The 20,809-nt window shown below is 44.1% G+C and overlaps 1 pseudogene; it reads left to right on the forward strand.

The window, feature by feature from the left end:
• Positions 1-3,602: 3,602 nt before the first annotated feature.
• On the forward strand, positions 3,603-13,356 carry LOC138657011 (uncharacterized; annotated as a pseudogene).
• Positions 13,357-20,809: the final 7,453 nt, after the last annotated feature.

The raw sequence follows: 20,809 nt of genomic DNA on the forward strand, positions 1-20,809 counted from the left end.
CAGGGCTCAGTGCTCAAGGCTCAGGGCTCAGTGCTCAGTGCTCAGGGCTGGAGCTCAGGTCCTCCTGGTCTTATTGATCCAAGCCTCAGGACCATTGAGGACATTCCCATGATTTAGTAACTAATAACACCTATTGTTGAGATGGCTTTCAGTCTGTTATTATTTGACTATTTGTTTTTAACAACTTCCTAGGTTGGTTAGAAAAAACAAACAAACAAAAATACACCTGAATATAGTCCCTTGTTCATGAGTCTGGGCAGAGATGGGCAGAGTTACTGGTGCCCCCCAATCATTCCTTTATTCCTAGCAACAATGGTATCTAAAATCTGAAAAGATAAATATTTGGAATAATTATTATATTTGTTGCAGTTGTTTTCCTGATCATTAGTGATCATTTTGTAATGACGTCACTGAGCAATGTGAAAACAAAAAAATGAAATAATAATTATGGCCATAATACATGGGTTATAGCTTTGAAGAGTTTCCTGAAGCAGTTTTGAAGCTGATTTTAAGACTTTGTTTTTTCCCCCACTGTTTTTCAAGTATAAAATATGCTTTCGCTACTTGTCTCTGACATTTTATAGGATAAACTTTTTTTAACACATTTTTTTGGTTGTTTCCTGCAATGCTTTAAGCCGGTTTCACATGTCAGTGGCTCCAGTACGTGAGGTGACAGTTTCCTCACGTACCGGAGACACTGACTCACGTAGACACATTAAAATCAATGTGTCTCTGCACGTCAGCGTGTTTTCACGGACCGTGTGTCCGTTTGGAAAACACGGAGACATGTCAGTGTTCGTGGGAGCGCACGGATCACACGGACCCATTAAAGTCAATGGGTCCGTGTAAAACACGTACCGCACACGGATGTTGTCCATGTGCAGTCCGTGTGCCGTGCAGGAGACAGCGCTACTGTAAGCGCTGTCCCCTGCATGCGGTGCTGAAGCCGGTATTCATCCCTTCTTCCCAGCAGCGTTCGCTGGAAAGAAGGAATGAATAATCTTTTTTCTTTTATTTATTTTTGTTTTTAAAATAAAGTTGCCGGTAATCTGCCCCCTCCCACCCCCTGTGCGCACCCCCTCCCCCCCCGCTGGCATTAAAATACTTACCCAGCTCCCTCGGCGCTTACATCCTCTCAGCGTCGCTGCTTGTCCTGTATGAGCGGTCACGTGGTGCCGCTTATTACAGTAATGAATATGCGGCTCCACCCCCATGGTACCGGAATTATCTGGACGTGTGAGACTGGCCTTATAGATTTTTTATTTCTGGTAGCGCTTTCTGGGCATCTTTTATTTCTATTCTTTGAATACAAAATTTGTATGGGGTCTAAGGGGTATCTTTTTTTCCTTGTTGAGAGTGGCAAGCCAAGCCTGGCATGTCAAAGTGAGGAGACTTATAAGCCATGCATTTTCTTCTGTGCATTTAAATATGCAAATTGTCTCTACTATTTTTAAGGTGAAAATAATCATAAATATAACCAGCACATTGACTTGTATTGTACAGTATGTAGTGTCTTCCTGGCAGAAAATGAATGAATATTGAACATGTTACATCTTTTATACTCTTGGCATCTTTGGAAGACCGAGGTATTTGAAAGACGCTCTAAAACCTGGACGTGTAAAGACATTTTCCCAAACAAAGTAATAGGATCTTTTGAGCATTTTTTTAGGTGCTTTTTCCAGCATTGACCCTAAAAAATGCAGAAAAAAGACAGAGTGTGAACTTAGCCTAAAGCTGCCGTCACACATTCAGTATTTGGTCAGTATTTTACATCAGTATTTGTGAGCCAAAACCAGGAGTGGATGATAAATGCAGCAGTGGTGCATATGTTTCTATTAGGCCGAGATCACACATGCGAGAAACACGTCCGTGTCTCTCATGTGAAATCCAAGCTCTGGTGCCGGCACTCCAGAGTGGAGCGTGCGGCCGCATAGCAACACAAGGAGCCGCACGCTCCGCTCTGGAGTGCCGGCGCCAGAGCTTGGATTTCACATGCGAGACTCGGACGTGTTTCTCGCATGTGTGATCTCGGCCTAATAGAAACATATGCACCACTGCTGCATTTATCATCCACTCCTGGTTTTGGCTACAAATACTGATGTAAAATACTGACCAAATACTGCTAGTGTGACGGCAGCCCAAGAGTTTTGGAAGAATTATTTGTCCAGAAATGTTTTATTTTATTTTATTTGATATGCAGCCTGTGTGTAGTTTGTAGAGGTTTCCTTCAGGATCCACTTCTAAGTCACGTGCACTTTTTTACAGGCAGTTTTCAAAACCTCTTCTGAAAAAAAAAAATATTCCTCATGTGAGCAGCAAAGTGAATTTCCCATAGAAATGAATAGAAAAAGTTCTCTGTTTTTGAAGAGCTTTTTGAGGAGGATTTTGGTGATGATCCGCTCCAAAAAACCCTCATAAAAAATCTCCATGTGAACAAAGCCGACAGCCCTGCGCCTGCACCTCCTGCCCTGGTCCACTTCTCTCAGGACTGCCTGTCAATGTCCTTTTATCCTAGAAGGGCCTTTATGGCTTCACGTTTATGCCACTCAGCCCCATCACTGCATCAGAACTTCTTTTCATTAGTCACATTTATTTCATAACTATATAGAATGGAAAAAATATGTTATTTTTTTAATCTTTTAAGAACAGCACCACTTTTATCAACAGTTCATGTGTGGTACTGCAGCTAAGGCCGGAGTCACACATGCGAGAAACACGTCCGTGTCTCGCATTCGAAACCCAAGCTCTGGCGCTGGCACTTGGGAGCGGAGCGTGCGGCTCCATGTGTTGCTATGTGGCCGCACGCTCCGCTCCCAAGTGCCGGCGCCAGAGCTTGGTTTTCACATGCGAGACACGGACGTGTTTCTCGCATGTGTGATCCCGGCCTTAGCCACATTCACAACTATATAATCAGACTCCATTTGATGGACAGGTGAGGGGTGTCTATAGAAGAAATCAGTCATGTTTTTGTAATCCTGGGCAAAACTTGTACCCCCCCTTCCCGTTCATGAAAAGAGCAGCAGACATTCTCTAAAAAAAGTTGTATAAAGTTAAAAAAGCCTAGCAGACCGTCGCCCCTCTAAGAAAACAAGGGGACCCTGATGCTGTGTAATATACTGTATATATTTTTTTTTACAAGACAGGAAATTGACATTCGATGAACAGTCATATACACTGAGTCATACTGAGTAAGGTCACGTTCACACATTCAGTATTTGGTGAGTTTTTTACCTCAGAATTTGTAAGCCAAAACCAGGAGTGGGTGATAAATACAGGAGTGGTGACGTGTTTCTATTCTACTTTTCCTCTGATTGTTCCACTCCTGGTTTTGACTTATAAATACTGAGGTAAAATACTGACCAAATACTGAACGTGTGAACGTGGCCTTAGGTGAGAATATGTGGTATATACCTAGCAATGTCTGATGCTCCAAGGGAAAAAAGGGGTTTAGCCAGCTCACCGGCAGCGGTGGATATGCGTCCTGACCAGACGTATGACCAGTAGAAAAAAACCAGAAGGGATATTCCAGCTCTGGTTAAATTGTTTTCATATATTTATATTAAAAATGTATGGTTCAAAAAAGTTTTTCCAACAACGGCATCATGCGACAGAATCCATCAGAGGTTGCCACATGGTACAGGAGAAGGGGTATGCATCAGATGGAGGACATGGAGCAACGCGTTTCGAACGCAACTCGGACGTTCTTTGTCAAAGCTGCTGTGAAACCTGAGCGCAATATGAGCACTACTAAATGACCCTTAGGTTATGTGCTCACGGCGACTTTTTTAGGCATATTCCGCTATGAAAACCGATTTTAAAAAAAACTATCAGAAAATGATTTAAAAAAAATGAACATATATGACATTACTGCGACATATCAGCTTCGGCAAACATTGCTAAATATTAGTCCATATGAAATTAATCTGGATTTGCTTTTCCAGGAATCAAAACAAATTTTGCGATATTCTTCTGAAATCAGATCCAGATTTAGTTTAGATGAGCTACATAAAAAAATACAAAAAGAAAAACATACCGGGGGGCATTAATTAAAGCGGGGTACTCTATACAGCCCTATTAAAAGGGCTCATGAGCACATTACGTGCAAGAAAATCGGTCTGAATTTCATCAGTGTCTTTTGGATGAGAAAAATTGACATTTTCTTCACTTTCTCTTATCTGGCGGTCCGTGAAAAACGGACAACACACCGATGGCATCCCGCTGTGGTCAGATTTTTCCGTGAACCCATAGACTTGCATTGCATTAGTTTTTCACGTACGAGTGTTATCTTTTTTTTTTTTAACAGATAGCACTTGTACCTATGACAGTCTATGGGGCTGTATTTATCACCCACTCCTGGTTTTGGCTTACAAATACTGATGGAAAATACTGACCAAATACTGAAGGTGTGAAAGTGGCCTAAACGTACTCCTCTGTTTTATAGACATCCTACAAGGCATATAACAGCCTTATATCAGTATTATGGCCGCTACAAGCCGACTTCATGCATTCTAATATATGGAATATAGAACATAGAACACAATGCTAATCTAATGCACGTCTAGTAGAATCATGTGTCGTATCACCCTCAATGTAGTCGTATCATAGTCATCTGAATTTGCACATACTATGACTTTGTCACAGCTAAATGGACCACTATAGGCTTCAGTTAGGTTCATGGATCTGTGTTGTTTCCCTTTATTGCCCATAAACTCAAACCTCCCTATGATGACAAAATATAGGAACACTTATTGTCATTTATTTTTCCTTGTCTTTTCCATATTGACTGAGGTGGTCTGTGTTCATTCATTTCTTAATATATATGTATAGGCGTTTGAGCTGCAGAGCTGTTGTTTGCAGTCACCACTAGGGGGACCTAAGGAGCTAACAGCTCATTGAGTAAGTAGAGTGCAGTAATCTCCCTTAACTCCCCCACAAATGTCTATGTATGGGAGTTTGAGTTTTCTATAAAACAAAAAAAAAGAAGCTCCAACCACTATAAGAATGTATTAAGAAACTAATCAAAACAGAATATTAGACAGTTAAATTAATAAATGGTGTTGAGGTATGGACAACAATATACAATATAGAGCTTATAAATACGCTGCTCAAAAAAATAAAGGGAACACTTAAACAACAAAATATAACTCCAAGTCAATCAAATTTACTGTGAAATCAAACTGTCCACTTAGGAAGCAGCACTGATTGACAATCAATTTCACATGTTGTTGTCAAATGGAATAGACAACAGATGGAAATTATTGGCAATTATCAAGACACCCTCAATAAAGAAGTGGTTCTGCAGGTGGGGACCACAGACCACATCTCAGTACCAATGCTTTCTGGCTGATGTTTTGGTCACTTTTGAATGTTGGTTGTGCTTTCACGCTCGTGGTAGCATGATACGGACTCTACAACCCACACAAGTGGCTCAGGTAGTGCAGCTCATCCAGGATGGCACATCAATGTGAGCTGTTCAAGAAGGTTTGCGGTGTCTGTCAGCGTAGTGTCCAGAGGCTGAAGGTGCTATCAGGAGACAGGCAAGTACACCAGGAGATGTGGAGGGGGCCATCTGTAGGAAGGCAACAACTCAGCAGCAGGACCACTACCTCTGCCTTTGTGAAAGGAGGAACAGAAGGAGCACTGCCAGAGCCCTGCAAAATGACCTCCAGCAGGCCACAAATGTGCATGTGTCTGCACAAATGGTTAGAAACCAACTCTATGAGGATGGTCTGAGTGCCCAACGTCCACAGATGGGGTTGTGCTCACAGCCCAACACCGTGCAAGACGCTTGGCATTTACCTCAGAACACCAGGATTGGCAAATTCACCACTGGCGCCCTGCGCTCTTCACAGATGAAAGCAGGATCACACTGAGCACATGTGACAGACGTGACAGAGTCTGGAGACGCCGTGGAAAGCGATCTTCTGCCTGCAACACCCTTCAGCATGACCGGTTTGGCAGTGGGTCAGTAATGGTGTGGGGTGGCATTTTTTTGGATGTGCTCTCCAGAGGTAGCCTGACTGCCATTAGGTACCGAGATGAGATCCTCAGACCCCTTGTGAGACCATATGCTGGTGCGGTTGGCTCTGGGTTCCTCCTAATGCAGGACAATGCCAGACCTCATGTGGCTGGAGTGTGTCAGCAGTTCCTGCAAGATGAAGGCATTGAAGCTATGGACTGGCCCACCCGATTCCCAGACCTGAATCCGATTGAGCACATCTGGGACATCAGATCTCGCGCCATCCACCAACGTCACATTGCACCCCAGACTGTCCAGGAGTTGGCGGATGCTTTAGTCCAGGTCTGGGAGGAGATCCCTCAGGAGATTATCCGCTGCCTCATCAGGAGCATGCCCAGGCATTGTAGGGAGATCAAACAGGCATGTGGAGGCCACACACAAAACTGAGCATCTTTTCCTTGTCATGAGGCATTTCCACTGAAGTTGGATCAGCCTGTAATTTGATTTTCCACTTTTATTTTGAGTATCATTCCAAATCCAGACCTCAATGGGATATTCATTTTGATTTACATTGATAATTGTTATGTTTTTTGCTCTGAACACATTCCACTATGCAATGAATAAAAATTTGCAACTGCAATATTTCATTCAGTGCTATATAGGATGTGATAGTTTAGTGTTCCCTTTATTTTTTTGAGCAGTGTATTTCACTCAGTATTGGGGCCTTTACTATGAACAGCATAAAGCAGTCAGGCCAATGTGTTCTCTCAACGAGATGTGATTCTGCAGGTTTACAAGATGTCAAAGAGTGCAGAATACAGACATTCATGCTTTATCTGTTATTTAATAACAGTCAGCATTACAAATGGCTAGAAATGTGTGTTATTGCTAATCAGCTTTCTATGCAAACATTTTTTTATTTCTTTGTTTCCTTTGCCTGTATCAAAATATACAGTAAGCTAAGAAAAACATTGAAATTTTGACTTGTTTTTATACTAGACTTGTACTTCTGTCCTGTTCAGGAGACTTTCAGCAGTCTTATTGTTTTCACCATAGGCAAAATTACAATGATAGATATCATCTCCATATAGAGCAAGTAACATAGGATCCACAATATGTGATGTTGCTGCAGCTCACCTCCTCCTCCTGTACAATGAGTGATAACACTTCTATATACAGAAGATAACACAGGATCCTCCATTCACAATGGGTGATGTCACAGCTCACCTCCTCCTCCTCCTGTGCAATGACTGATAACACCTCTATATACAGTAAATAACACAGGATCCACCATTCACAATAGGTGATGTCACAGCTCACCTCCTCCTCCTGTACAATGACTGATACCACCAAAATATAATATAAGCCAATCACTCTCCTTCACCCAACAGCTTCTTTCTCTGCTTATTCTCACTGCTGGCGACACATTCCCCAATCCTGCCCCCCCCCCCACCTCATTCATCACTAATCCTCACCCCTATCCTTCTCACACTATGAAAAACTATCGCAACCCCTCACACTTAAAATCTGTGCCACTGACCCCCACCCCCTGCTTCCTCTCTCTGGGGCACTTTGGAATGCCCGCTCTATATGCAACAAGCTCCACGTGATCCACGATCTCTTTACTTCCAGCAACCTTTCCTTCCTGGCCTTCACTGAGACCTGGCTGACGCCCCCTGACATGGCCTCGCCTGCAGCACTGAGCTACGGTGGCCTCCAAATTACCCACACTCCTCGCTCTGGCAACAGACATGGTGGAGGAGTGGATATCCTTCTTTCTAAAAACTGTTCCTTCAATCTTATCCAACCCCCACCCTCCCTTATCCTCCCTTCTTCAAGGCTTACTCTGTCCGTATCTACGCTTTCTCCAATCTCCAAATGGCTGTCATATACCGACCACCGGGCTCAGCCACTGCCTTCATTGACCAATTCTCCACCTGGCTTCTTCACTTTCTCTCTGCTGACATCCCCACCATCATCATGGGTGACTTTAATATCCCTACTGACACCCGCCAGCCAGCAGTCTCCAAGCTACTAGCCCTTACTTCATCCTCTGGACTCACTCAGTGGTCCCCCAAAGCCACCCACACAGATGGACATACACTAGACCTCATCTTCACCCGCCTCTGTTCCTTATCTAATCTCACAACCTCTCCCTTCCCCCTATCTGACCACCATCTACTCAACTTCTCATCCTTGTCCTCCTCACCTGCCCCCCATGTCCAGCCATTACCACATCCTCGCAGAAACATTGCACATCTAGACATTCACAGACTCTCAGACTCTCTCTTACCCTTGTCCTCCATATCTTCACTGCATGACACGGACAGAGCCACCGCTTTCTATAACTCCACCATCACATCATCCATAGACCCAGTCGCCCCTCTCATGCATGGCACAGTGCGACAAACCAATAGGCAACCTTGGCATAACAATCTCACAAATAAACTTCGACAAGCATCCAGGGTTGCGGAGCGGCGTTGGAAGAAAACACGCCTGCCAGACGACTTCACTGCTTTCAAACAAGCTACATTTGACTTCAAATTAGCCCTCACCTCCGCTAAACAGACCTATTTCACTAACCTTGTATCTTCACTATCCTACAACCAAAAACAACTATTCAGCACATTTACCTCCCTCCTCCGCCCACCACTGCCACCTCCAACTCCCCTCATCTTTTCCGAGGACTTTGCCACCTACTTCAAAAACAAGATCAATCAAACAAGGCAAACCCTAACTGTTCCACGACCCCAACCACTCCATATACCAGACCTCTGCCCTTCCCTAATAACCTCCCTCTCCAACATCACTGAAGGAGAGCTTACTCGCCTCTTTTCCAAATCGCACCTCACCACCTGTGCACTTGACCTTATCCCCTCCCACCTGCTCCCCAACCTCACTAACATGCTCATTCCAGCCCTAACCCATCTCTTCAACCTATTGCTATGTTCTCGTACCTTCCCCTTTGCCTTCAAACATGCCACCATCACACCCATCCTCAAAAAAACTAACCTTGACCCAACTGCTATGCCCAGCTACCGCCCCATATCACTGCTCCCGTTTGCTTCAAAAGTCCTTGAGCAGCATGCCCATGCTCAAATTTCCTCCCACCTCTCATCCAACTCTCTCCTTGACAACCTCCAATCTGGCTTCCGCCCATACCACTCCACCGAAACTGCCCTGACAAAAATTACTAATGACTTACTCACAGCCAAAGCTAACAGACAGTTTTCCATCCTCCTCCTTCTTGACCTGTCCTCTGCTTTCGACACAGTCGATCACTGCCTACTGCTACAGTTCTTTCTTCCCTTGGCATAGAGACAGCCGACAGATCTAGGGAGCGGCTGATATGTTCCCTGATTGAGCATGACATGGAGCAAGGTGCTGAAGCATCTGGCCAAGGAGAGAGTACACCTCAGAGAGATCCAGCAGTGCCAGCTCTTACACCGGAGATACCTGATGGAAATGTCAGCAATGTCAGTTCTGAGGAGCCTATGGACTGTACTTTGCAAATGGACTTACAACGGCTGGGAACAAGTGATCCCAATCTGCGCATGCAGCTGATTCTACAGTACCGACAGGCTAAGAGAGTGGCTGCAGAATGCCGGGACCGACAGGCTGAGAGAGAGGCTGCAGAACGCCGGGAGGACAGAGTGTTCCGGCTTCAGATGGCTCAAATAGAGCGGGGTATCAGTCCTCAGATAACCCCCTCTCAGGACATAAATCCACGTCTTGAAAACTTCCCTGTAATGGAGGGGATACTTTCCTGCAGGGATTTGAAAAAACCTGCAGGCAATACCATCTACCCCGTGAGCAGTGGGCCCAGTATCTAACCCCAGGGTTGAGAGGCAAAGCCCTGGAAGTTTTCGCTGACCTCCCACCAGAGCTAGATGTGAACTATGAGGCCATAAAAGAGGACCTGATCAGGAAATACAACCTGACACCAGAAGTGTATCGTAGAAAGTTCCGGAACCTACAACGTAACCTACAACGTGGATCAACTGACAGCTATGCGGATGTTGTGAGCACCTTGAGGACTACGTTCCACCAATGGATCAGGGGACTTTCTGTTAACAGTTTTGAGGACTTAACGGATCTTATGGTCAAGGATCAATTTCTTCTCATGTGCCCCACGCAGGTACGACAACTTGTGTGTGATCTGGAGCCACAAACTGCGGATCAGGCAGCAAGGGTTGCGGACTGCTATGTGGCTAACAGAATGCCTGAGGTGTGGAAGCCATCAGGATTCAGCTGGAGGGGAGGTAAGCCAAACGGGGACCCTTCTCCCTCTGCCGGCCGATCACCAGTGCTGTCCAAGCCCACCTTCTATGGGGTCCCGGGGAATAGACATTCTCTAGGCAATGCACGCCGGTGCTTCTCCTGCAACAAAGTGGGACATGGTAGCGCTGTCTGCCCTGATAGGGAGAAACGCCCAACTACCACCACAAAGCCGTCTGTGTCCCCACCGTCTGTCCTCTTTGTAGCCGGCTCTGATGCGAGGGCTAATGAGAACTGCCAATCTGTCACTGTTGGCAATAAAGTCACCATTGGTCTCAGAGACACTGGGGCAGAGGTGACCCTGGTGCGTCCAGCCATGACAACCCCTGCCGATATCATATCAGGAAAGACTATGTCTATAACCGGGATTGGAGGGGTCAGCCCTGCCGTGCCCATGGCCCGTGTGTACCTGGACTGGAGAGCAGGGAAAAGACTGAGAGAAGTGGGAGTATCAGAGGCTATTCCCACCCATGTGTTGCTAGGCACGGACCTGGGGAGGATGGTGTCCCACTATGTTCCTCCCTTGCAAGTAAATGATGCAGAGAAGGTGGAAGAAAGTGACCCACCTGAGATCCCGTGCGAGGAGGGAAAATGTCCCAATGCACAGGACTGTAATTATGTGGCAGCTGTGACCCGGAGTCAGGCTGCGGCTCAGACTCAGGCCCAGAGATTAGAGGATGAGTCTCAGACAGAACTGCCAGAACAGGAGGCCCATACTGTGGTCCCAGAGCCTCCATACATGGCAGACCCACCAAGGTCCCTGATAACAGACACTGAAAACTCAGCTTCAGACCAGGGCCTGGCAGTCACACTAGGCCAGGGCCTGCAGGCTGACAGTCAGAGATTCCAGGAGGCCCTGCAGACAGATGTCAGTTTGGAGGAGCTCAGATGTCTTGCAGACCGACCCCCTGCTGCTTCTGATAAAGAGAGAATATACTGGGACCAGGGCAGACTGTATACAGAGACTATCCCCACAGATACTACAGAATCTTGGGACTATGAATGGTGGCTTATCCCTTATCCATTTAGGGAACAATTATTGAGGATTGCCCATGAAATTCCTTTGGCCGGACACCTTGGAATACAAAAGACTAAATCTCGCCTGACACATAACTTCTATTGGCCCAAGATGGGGACAGATATTGCCAATTACTGCCGATCATGTGTAGTTTGTCAGAGAGTTGGGAAGTCCGGGAATATACAGAAAGCTCCATTGATACCACTGCCTGTGATCGATGAACCTTTCCAGCAAGTGGCTGTGGATATCATAGGGCCACTTGCAATCCCTAGCAGCTCTGGCAAAAAGTACCTCACAGTGGTGGACTATGCTACACGATACCCGGAAGCTGTGGCACTGTCCTCCATCTGAGCAGACAAAGTGGCGGATGCTTTACTGACTGTGTTCTCTCGTGTGGGTTTCCCCAGGGAAATGTTGACCGATCAGGGAACCCAGTTCATGTCTGATCTGATGGAAAGCCTCTGTGAAAGAATACAAGTACAGCATTTTGTGGCCAGCGCCTATCATCCCCAAACCAACGGACTCTGCGAGCGTTTTAATGGAACATTAAAGCAAATGCTCAAAATGCTGGTGGAGACTGAAGGGAGAGACTGGGAGCGGTACCTCCCCATCTGTTGTATGCCTACAGATAGGTAGCCCAGGCGTCTACTGGATTCTCCCCCTTTGAACTGGTTTATGGGAGGAGGCCCCAGAACTACTAGAGTCTCAGTGGTCGAATATGTACTGCGGCTCAGAGAGAGAATGCAAAAACTGAGCAACCTAGCCCATGAGAACGTGACCCAAGCCCAAATCCACCAGAAGGTCTGGTACGACCGTAATGCCAGACTGAGGGCCTACGAGGAAGGGCAGAAGGTTTGGGTGTAGGTCCCTATGTTACAGAATAAATTGCAGGCAGCATGGGAGGGACTATATACTGTACATAAGCGGCTGAGTTATGTTAATTATGTGGTGACACTAGATGAGCATGCAAAGCGTCAGAAAGTGTTTCATGTAAATATGTTGAAGGCTCATCATGCCAGGGAGGCCTGTGTCTTACCTGTCTGTAGCCTGCCTGAAGAGGGGGAGGCTGATCTGTTACTGGATGTGGGGGCCGGGACTCAGTACATGGAGTCCTTGGAGTCAGCAGAGTTTAACCCTGATCTATCCCACAGTCAGAGGTCTGAGCTGATGGGGCGCTCAGCGAGTTCACCGAAGTCTTTACAGGGGAGCCTGGGAGGACACACTTAGCAGTTCACCATGTGGACACTGGTACTAATCTCCCAGTACGGCAGTCTGCATACCGTGTGTCAGCAGAGGTGAAGGCACAAATGAGGGAACAAGTAGAGGAGATGCTGAAACTCAAGGTGATACAAAAATCCCAAAGTGCCTGGGCCTCGCCTGTGGTTCTTGTCCCAAAAAAGAACCAGATACGTGCTCGGGAGCTGACCTGTAAGTCATCCCCCATGCACGTTCATAAGGAGGGAGGTGTGGTGAAATATGTGTATATATATCTATATGTGTGTAGTGACATATATCTAGGGTTATATGTGTGACTAGTGATAATGTAACATCTGTCCTGAAGGCAAGTCGCACCTAGGTGTTAATAGCTACTTCCTTGGGTCTAGTAGAAATTGTGTCTCCATATCTCACCAGGAGATCTAGCTAGGGCCAAGACGAAAGCTAACATTTGGCACATCCTAGGACTTGGAGGGGAGGTGTTTATTGCGGCCTGAGGGTACCTATTCCTGAGAACCTTTTCACAAGTGTCTCAAGAGAAAAATAATATATTCATTAATAGAGCGGCCGTGGCCAATCAGAAAGCCAGCAATTATGATATTAACCTGAGGGGCCGTCTAGAAACCTGACCTCCAGACCAAAGTTATAAATTTAGGCTGCAGACAGAGAATTGTGTTCACATGATGGGGGCAGCCTGAGAAGCTGGTGTGATCCAATCTACATTCATCCTACCCTTAGGGAGCAGAAGCAACTACCAGTTAGATAATTTCTGTAAGTACTCCTCTTTATTTTATACTGTTTTGCATAAGTTGTATGTCTTTTTATTATCATATTTTTATACCTTTTTCTTATTGTAAGCACTGACCCTTTTGTTATTAAAGTATAAAACTTTAACAAGTTGTACCTTGAATGTTTTAAAAGAATCCATAGCCTAAGGTGTGTGAGCCTTATGAGTGATAGACATTACTAGTATTAATAGTTTGGGACTCATCACCCGTGTATTCGGTGAGTGGTGGCAGCATGTATGAGCGGGTGTGTAGCCTGGGTCGTTGTGTGATTTATGCTCCCATTACAGCATAGGACAGAGGTTGAATGCTGGACTGAGAGTGGGGAGATAGATTAACCCTTGCAGGCACAACCCCAAGTCACGTGTGAGAGCAGGCACGTGACAAATAAGTGACACCACGGAGAAGGGATCCGTGACATATAGGTATATGGGAAAAGATTCCATATACTGTAACTTGTATATATTCGTTGAAATCCCTGGTGTCTACATGTATTAATCTAGTGGGCGGTCCTATACAGTGATTGACAGCTATCTCTGCATAGGGAAGACTGTCATTCACTGAATAAGACCGCCGACAGGTCTCATATGATACAAAGGAATTTCAATGAATATAATGTAAGTTTTACTGAAAGTTTTCTCAGAAAAATGTCTATCAATCTGATCAGCTCCTACAGCTCTATAACATCCTACCGGTAGATCAGAGACCATTTTCAACATGATAGGTTCACTTTATAGCCATTCAGCTGGGACTTACCCCTTAGTCTAAACTCACTGGAATGAAGAGGTAATGTTTCTCTTTGTGCAAAGTGACATGCCTGACATGCCAGTGTAAAGAGACTAATAGGCCATACAGTGCTCCTCTGGGAAATTAAATATGAAAATTGCCTATTTATAGACGAAGAGGAATTGAACTCTAGTGCCAACTATTGTAGGTAGCAATCCTAAATGAGTCTTGACTTAGGATATAAGCCAAACCAGAATCTCAATTTTCAGGCACGTGTTTAGAAATCTAATTTGGCTTCTGACTGGTGTCATTTCTCCTTGCCGAGAGTGACATTCCTGTGTAAGGAGACTTATAGGCCATCCTCTTTCTTTCTGATGAGGCAATTTGCATATCCTACGTATACATAACTTTAACAGTAGTCATTTTTTGCATTGTGATAGATGGACTTTAAAGGCGACACAAACCATTTCTTAAGAATGTTTCGAGAGATAACCATTTTCTGGGCCAATATGGTGCCCAGTAAAGACTTGGAGAAACAGTCTATAACAATTCATTATTTGCATGTGTGTAATTTAGCAGCACTTCAGCCAGAATTTATGCCTCCCAATACCTTGATCGCACAACCCCATTGATATGGGAGTTGAAAAATGTTCCTTGCACCCCCTAAATAAGCTGATGTTTAGGGGACAAATACTATTTCATAGTGCACATTGACATGTGATATCTGGATGGGTTTCGTGCAACAAGGCCAATGGGCTCATACCTGGGACTTCCGCACCCCCATGATCTACATATGCCCTATCAGGCTCTAATATTTTTGAATGCAGAATTATTATCTGTGACATTTCGATCTGCCTTTGAGAAGAGTAACTAATATCTGATCTCCACATATGCGGCATCATCGCCTGATGTATTGCGTTACAGCTTTTCTTTTACATACCTGCTTACTGTCATTAGGTTTCTTGTATTTTTTAATAGTGCCATATTCTCCGTAAGGGCAAATATCATGTTACAATATGCACAATAAGTCTATTGTTTTTACTTATAAATGATTGATTTTCAGTGATATCATCATCGTCAGGCGAATGTCACGTCTATATTTTACAATGTGGAGCGTTCTCATGGTAGGGTTTACTTTCTAGTTTCCAGAAAAACCATTATGGGCTCATTGTGATCCATGCCAACAAAGCTTCAGGCTTTACAGGGAGTACGGAGAGGGTAGGCTCGTTCTCATGGAGGGATTTACACCAACAAAGCCTGAGACTCTACAGGGAGTACAGAGAGCTTAGGCTTGTTCTCATGGAGGGACTGACGCCAACAAAGCCTGAGACTCTACAAGGAGTACGGAGAGGGTAGGCTCGTTCTCATGGTGGGATTTACACCAACAAAACCTGAGACTCTACAGGGAGTACGGAGAGGGTAAGCTCATTCTCATGGAGGGATTGATGCCAACAAAGCCTGAGACTCTACAGGGAGAACGGAGAGGGTAAGCTCATTCTCATGGAGGAATTGATGCCAACAAAGCCTGAGACTCTACATTGACTATGGAGAGGGTAGGCTCATTCTCATGGAGGGATTGACGCCAACAAAGCCTGAGACTCTACAAGGAGTACGGAGAGGGTAAACTCATTCTCATCGAGGGATTGATGCCAACAAAGCCTGAGACTCTATAGGGAGTACGGAGAGGGTAGGCTCATTCTCATGGAGGGATTGATGTCAACAAAGCCTGAGACTCTATAGAGAGTACAGAGAGGGTAGGCTTGTCTCATTGGCTGGGATCCAATTAGAATACTTTGGCATCATTATGGTGGGTCGAATGCAAGATTTCCCAGATAATGTTCAGATGCTTTAAAGAGGTTGTCCATTACTGTAATATTGATGACCTATCCTAGGGACAGGTGATCAATGTCTGATCAAGGGGTGTGACATCCAACACCCTTGCCAATCAGTTGTTCTTCAAGTCATTGGCTGCCGAAAGTGCTCAGTTACGGAGCTGCTCTCTCTACTGAGAGGGTAATGCACATGCGCACCCTAGTGATTTAATTTCGTATTCCTACAGATCAGAAATTAGTGACCTATCCTAAGGATAGGTCATCAATGTTAACCCCTTAACCCCCGGAGGTATTTTCGTTTTTGCATCTTCGTTTTTCGCTTCCCTTCTTCCCAGAGCCATAACTTTTTTATTTTTCCATCAATATGGCCATGTGAGGGTTGTTTTGTTTTTTTTGCGGGACGAGTTGTTCTTTTGAACAACACCATTGGTTTTAACATATCGTGTACTGGAAAATGGGAAAAAAATTCCAAGTGTGCAGTGAAATAGCAAAAAAGTGCAATCCCACAGTTGTTTTTTGTTTTGCTTTTTTACTGTGCTCACTAAATGCTAAAACTAACCTGCCACTATGATTTTCCAGGTCATTACAAGTTTATAGACACCAAACATGTCTAGGTTCTTTTTTATCTAAGTGGTGAAAAAAATTTCCAAACTTTGTTAAAAAAAAAATTGTGTCATTTTCTGAAACCCGTAGCGTCTCCATTTTTCGTGATCTTGGGTTGGCTACAGGCTTATTTTTTGCGTGTCGAGCTGACATTTTTAAGGATACATTTTGGTGCAGATATGATCTTTTGATCACCCATTATTGCATTGTAATGCAATGTCGCGGGGCCCAAAAAAAGTAATTCTGGCGTTTTGACTTTTTTCTTGCTACACCGTTTAGCGATCAGGTTAATCCTTTTTTTATATTGACAGATCAGGCGTTTCTGAATGCGGTAATACCAAATATGTGTAGGTTTGATTTTTTTTCTTTTGAATGGGGCGAAAGGGGGGTGATTTGAACTTTTATATACTTTTTATTTTTAAAATATTTTTAAAACCTTTTTTTTACTCTTGGCATGCTTGAATAGTTTCCATGGGAGACTAGAAGCTGCCATAATGATCAGATCGCCTACATGTAGCAGAATTACCAACTTTCTGTGAGTGCCGTCCACCGGGCAGCACTCATAGCAATCCAGCAGTGACAACCACAGAGGTCTGCAGAAGACCTCTGGTTGTCATGCCAACCCACCGGTGACCCACGATCATGTGAAGGGGTCACCGATGGATGGATTTCCAGCGCGATTGCCGGAAGCACATGTTAAATGCCGCTGTCAGCGTTTGACAGCGGCATTTAAAGGGTTCCACCAGCGGCTATTCCAGGCACATGTCAGGGGAATCATTGCTTCTAGGGGAAAAGGAGCAGTAGTTAGCAGTATACAGTGTACCTATGGGTCTGTCATGTGGCATTAACAGGTGTTATGTCCGGGATTGGCATCCGCACAGTCGCAGCTACAGCCACAAAATTTTGCACAGTCACACGTCTGGACCCCGAGAGCGTCATAGGCTATGTTGTGAGGTGAAATTTTAACTCCGCGCTTTCCAATTCACCAAACAATTTTGCCCCTATCTACATAATGGGGAAAAAGTGAAAGGAAAAGTGTTGGAGGCAAATTGACAGCTGCCAGATGTGAACAAGGGGGACTTAAAGAGTGAAAGCGATGGCGTCAAAGAGTATATACCGTACAGTTGCTAAGGTGGGGCCTCGACATGGGATACTCACCACACACGGGGATATGAACACACACAAAATGCGCCACACACTACCACGTGCTTGAACACATATACCACCCTCAGCACACCTTTCACCACACATACACCAACCTCGCCACATAAAAGTCGAAACACAAAAGTCACCGCTCAAAATTCGCCACATGCAAAACTAGGCTCACGCAAAACTCGCCACATGTGCAAAACTCACCTCATGGAAAACTCGCCACACGCAAAACTTGCTCACGCGGAAAAATTGCCACATGCACAAGACTTGCAACACATGCAAAAGTTGCCTCACACAGAACTTGCACATACTCAAAACGCACCACACATAAAACTCGCCACGCGCAAAACTCGCCATGCGCAAAACTTGCTGCACACAACTTGCTACACTAACCTGTCACATGCAACTCGACACACAAAAAGTTGCTACACGCATGTTGCCACACAAAACTCATCCCACAAAAGTCGCTACATGCATGTCGCCACACGCAACTCAACACACACAACTTGACACATGAAACTCGCCCTAAAACACACACAAGTCTGGTATTATCCTTCAAAAATAAAAATCTGATTAATAAGCAGACAAACTACAAGAGCAACAAATGTATCATATAGGAAATACGGCAGCTGTCAGTCACATGACCTGTCTATTTTGTGTATGTGTGAGCTAATATATACTGCCAGGGGGAGGGCTTCCTGCTGGCTGGGGATTTATCAGGCTGCCAATTTATCTTACAAATACTGAGGTAAAAATACTGACCAAATGACGTGTGAACGAGGTCTAATACAGGAGGAGATGACATACAGATATATACTATATACAGGGGAGATGACACACAGATATATACTATATACAGGAGGAAATGACACACAGATATATACTATATGCAGGAGAGATGACACACAGGTATATACTATATACAGGAGCAGATGACACACAGGTATATACTATATACAGGAGGTTATGACTTACAGGTATATACTATATACATGAGGAGATGACATACAGGTATATACTATATACAGGAGGAGATGACACATGTATACACTATATACAGGAGATGACATACAGGTATATACTATATATAGGAGGAGATGACATACAGATATATATATATACAGAAGAGATGGCATACAGGTATATACTATATACAGGAGGAGATGACACAGGTATATACTATATACAGTGCAGATGACATACAGGTATATACTATATACAGGAGATGACATACAGGTATATACTATATATAGGAGGAGATGACATACAGGTATATACTATATACAGAAGAGATGACATACAGGTATATACTATATACAGGAGATGACATACAGGTGTATACTATATAAGGGAGATGACAAACGTATATACTGAGGGGAAAATGAGAGGTGTGAGGTGAAACTGAGGGGTGTGAGGGAAAATAGTGGAGTGATCAGAAAATGACAGATGTGAGGTCGAAATGACAAGTGTTAGGGGGGAATGAGAGGAGTGAGGGGAAAATAAGAGGAGTGAGGGGGAAAATGAGAGGTGTAAGGGAGAAAATGAGAAATGTGAGGGGGAAAATGAGAGGCGTGATGGGAAAATAATAGAAGTGAGGTGCTATAACTAGCCACAAATATTTACTATGCCCAGGCAACGACAGGCTCTTCAGCTAGTAATATTCTAAAATCTCAAAAATGTCTTAAAATCCTTCTCAGTGAAGTGTTCTATATGCAGCACCACACCGGCCATCTTCCTAGAACTATTTATCTCACTACCACAGAAGGACTCCTGGTGTGATCAGAATCAATATTGTTCTTGATGGTCATTGGCAATTCATGACTCCATACATTCATCCATCCATCCCTCTCTGCAACCACCTATTCACCCATCCACCCATTCATCCATCCATCCATCCATCCATCCATCCATCCATCCATCCACTAATCCATCCATCCATCCATTCATCAATCCATCCATCCATCCATCCATCCATCCACCCCTCCTTTCACTCATCCACACATCCATCTATTCACCCATCCATTCATCAATCCATCTATCCAATCACCTATTCACCAATCCACCCACCCATCCATCCATCCCTTCATTCATCTATTTACCCACCAATTAACCATCAATCCATCCATAACTCCAATCACCTATTCACCCATCCATTCATTAATCCATCCATCTCTCCAATCACCTATTCAACTATCCACCCATCCATGCATCCATCCCTCCATTACCCATCCACCCATCCATCCATCCCTCCATTCACGCACCCATCCATCCACCCATCTACCCATCCATCCACTCATCCATCCACCCATCCATCCATCCATTCATTCATCCATCCATCCATCCACTCATCCATCCATTCATTCATCCATCCAAAATACCTTATGCATTAAAGGACAGTTCATAAAGTAAAAATAAAACTATGATAGTTAGTACTTAATATCCCATCCTATCCATCTCAGATCTATATCATATCTATCTGTCCACCCACCTATCTATCTATCTATCTATCTATCTATCTATTTATCTATTATCTATCTATCTATCTATCTATCTATCTATCTATCTATCTATTATCTATCAATCTATCTATCTATTATCTATCTATCTATCTATCTATCTATCTATTATCTATCTATTATCTGTTTATTATCTATCTATCATCTATCTATTATCTATCTATCTATCATCTATCTATTATCTATGTATCTATCTATCAATCATCAATCTACTATTATCTATTCATCTATCTATTATCTGTTTATTATCTATATGTTATCTGTCTATTATCTGTCTATCTTCTATCTATTATCTATGTATTATCTATGTATCTATTATCTAACTATCATCTATCTATTATCTATGAATCTATTATCTATCTATCTATTATCTATCTATCTATAATCTATCTATGTATCTATTATCTATCTGTCATCTATCTATTATCTATCTATTATCTATCTATCTATCTATCCATCCATCCATCTATCTAGTAGACAGTTCTGTGTAACAGTGTCACTGGTATTGGTGCAGCGCAGGGCTGGTGTGAAGGATGATGATGATGATGATGATGATGATGATGATGATGGTTTCTGCTTTGGTCACATAGGACTTTCTGGCCTCCTCAGTAGATTCACCCCAAATAAACCTGGTGGCAGGGCTGAGTGGAGGCCAGTGCTGGGCAGGCAGTGAGTGCATGCTCCACCTCTCCCCCGTGTCCTGCAATAGGAGCTCACAGCCTGGG

Source organism: Ranitomeya imitator, chromosome 1 (assembly GCF_032444005.1).
Source record: "Ranitomeya imitator isolate aRanImi1 chromosome 1, aRanImi1.pri, whole genome shotgun sequence".
In the NCBI taxonomy this organism is placed as follows: domain Eukaryota; kingdom Metazoa; phylum Chordata; class Amphibia; order Anura; family Dendrobatidae; genus Ranitomeya; species Ranitomeya imitator.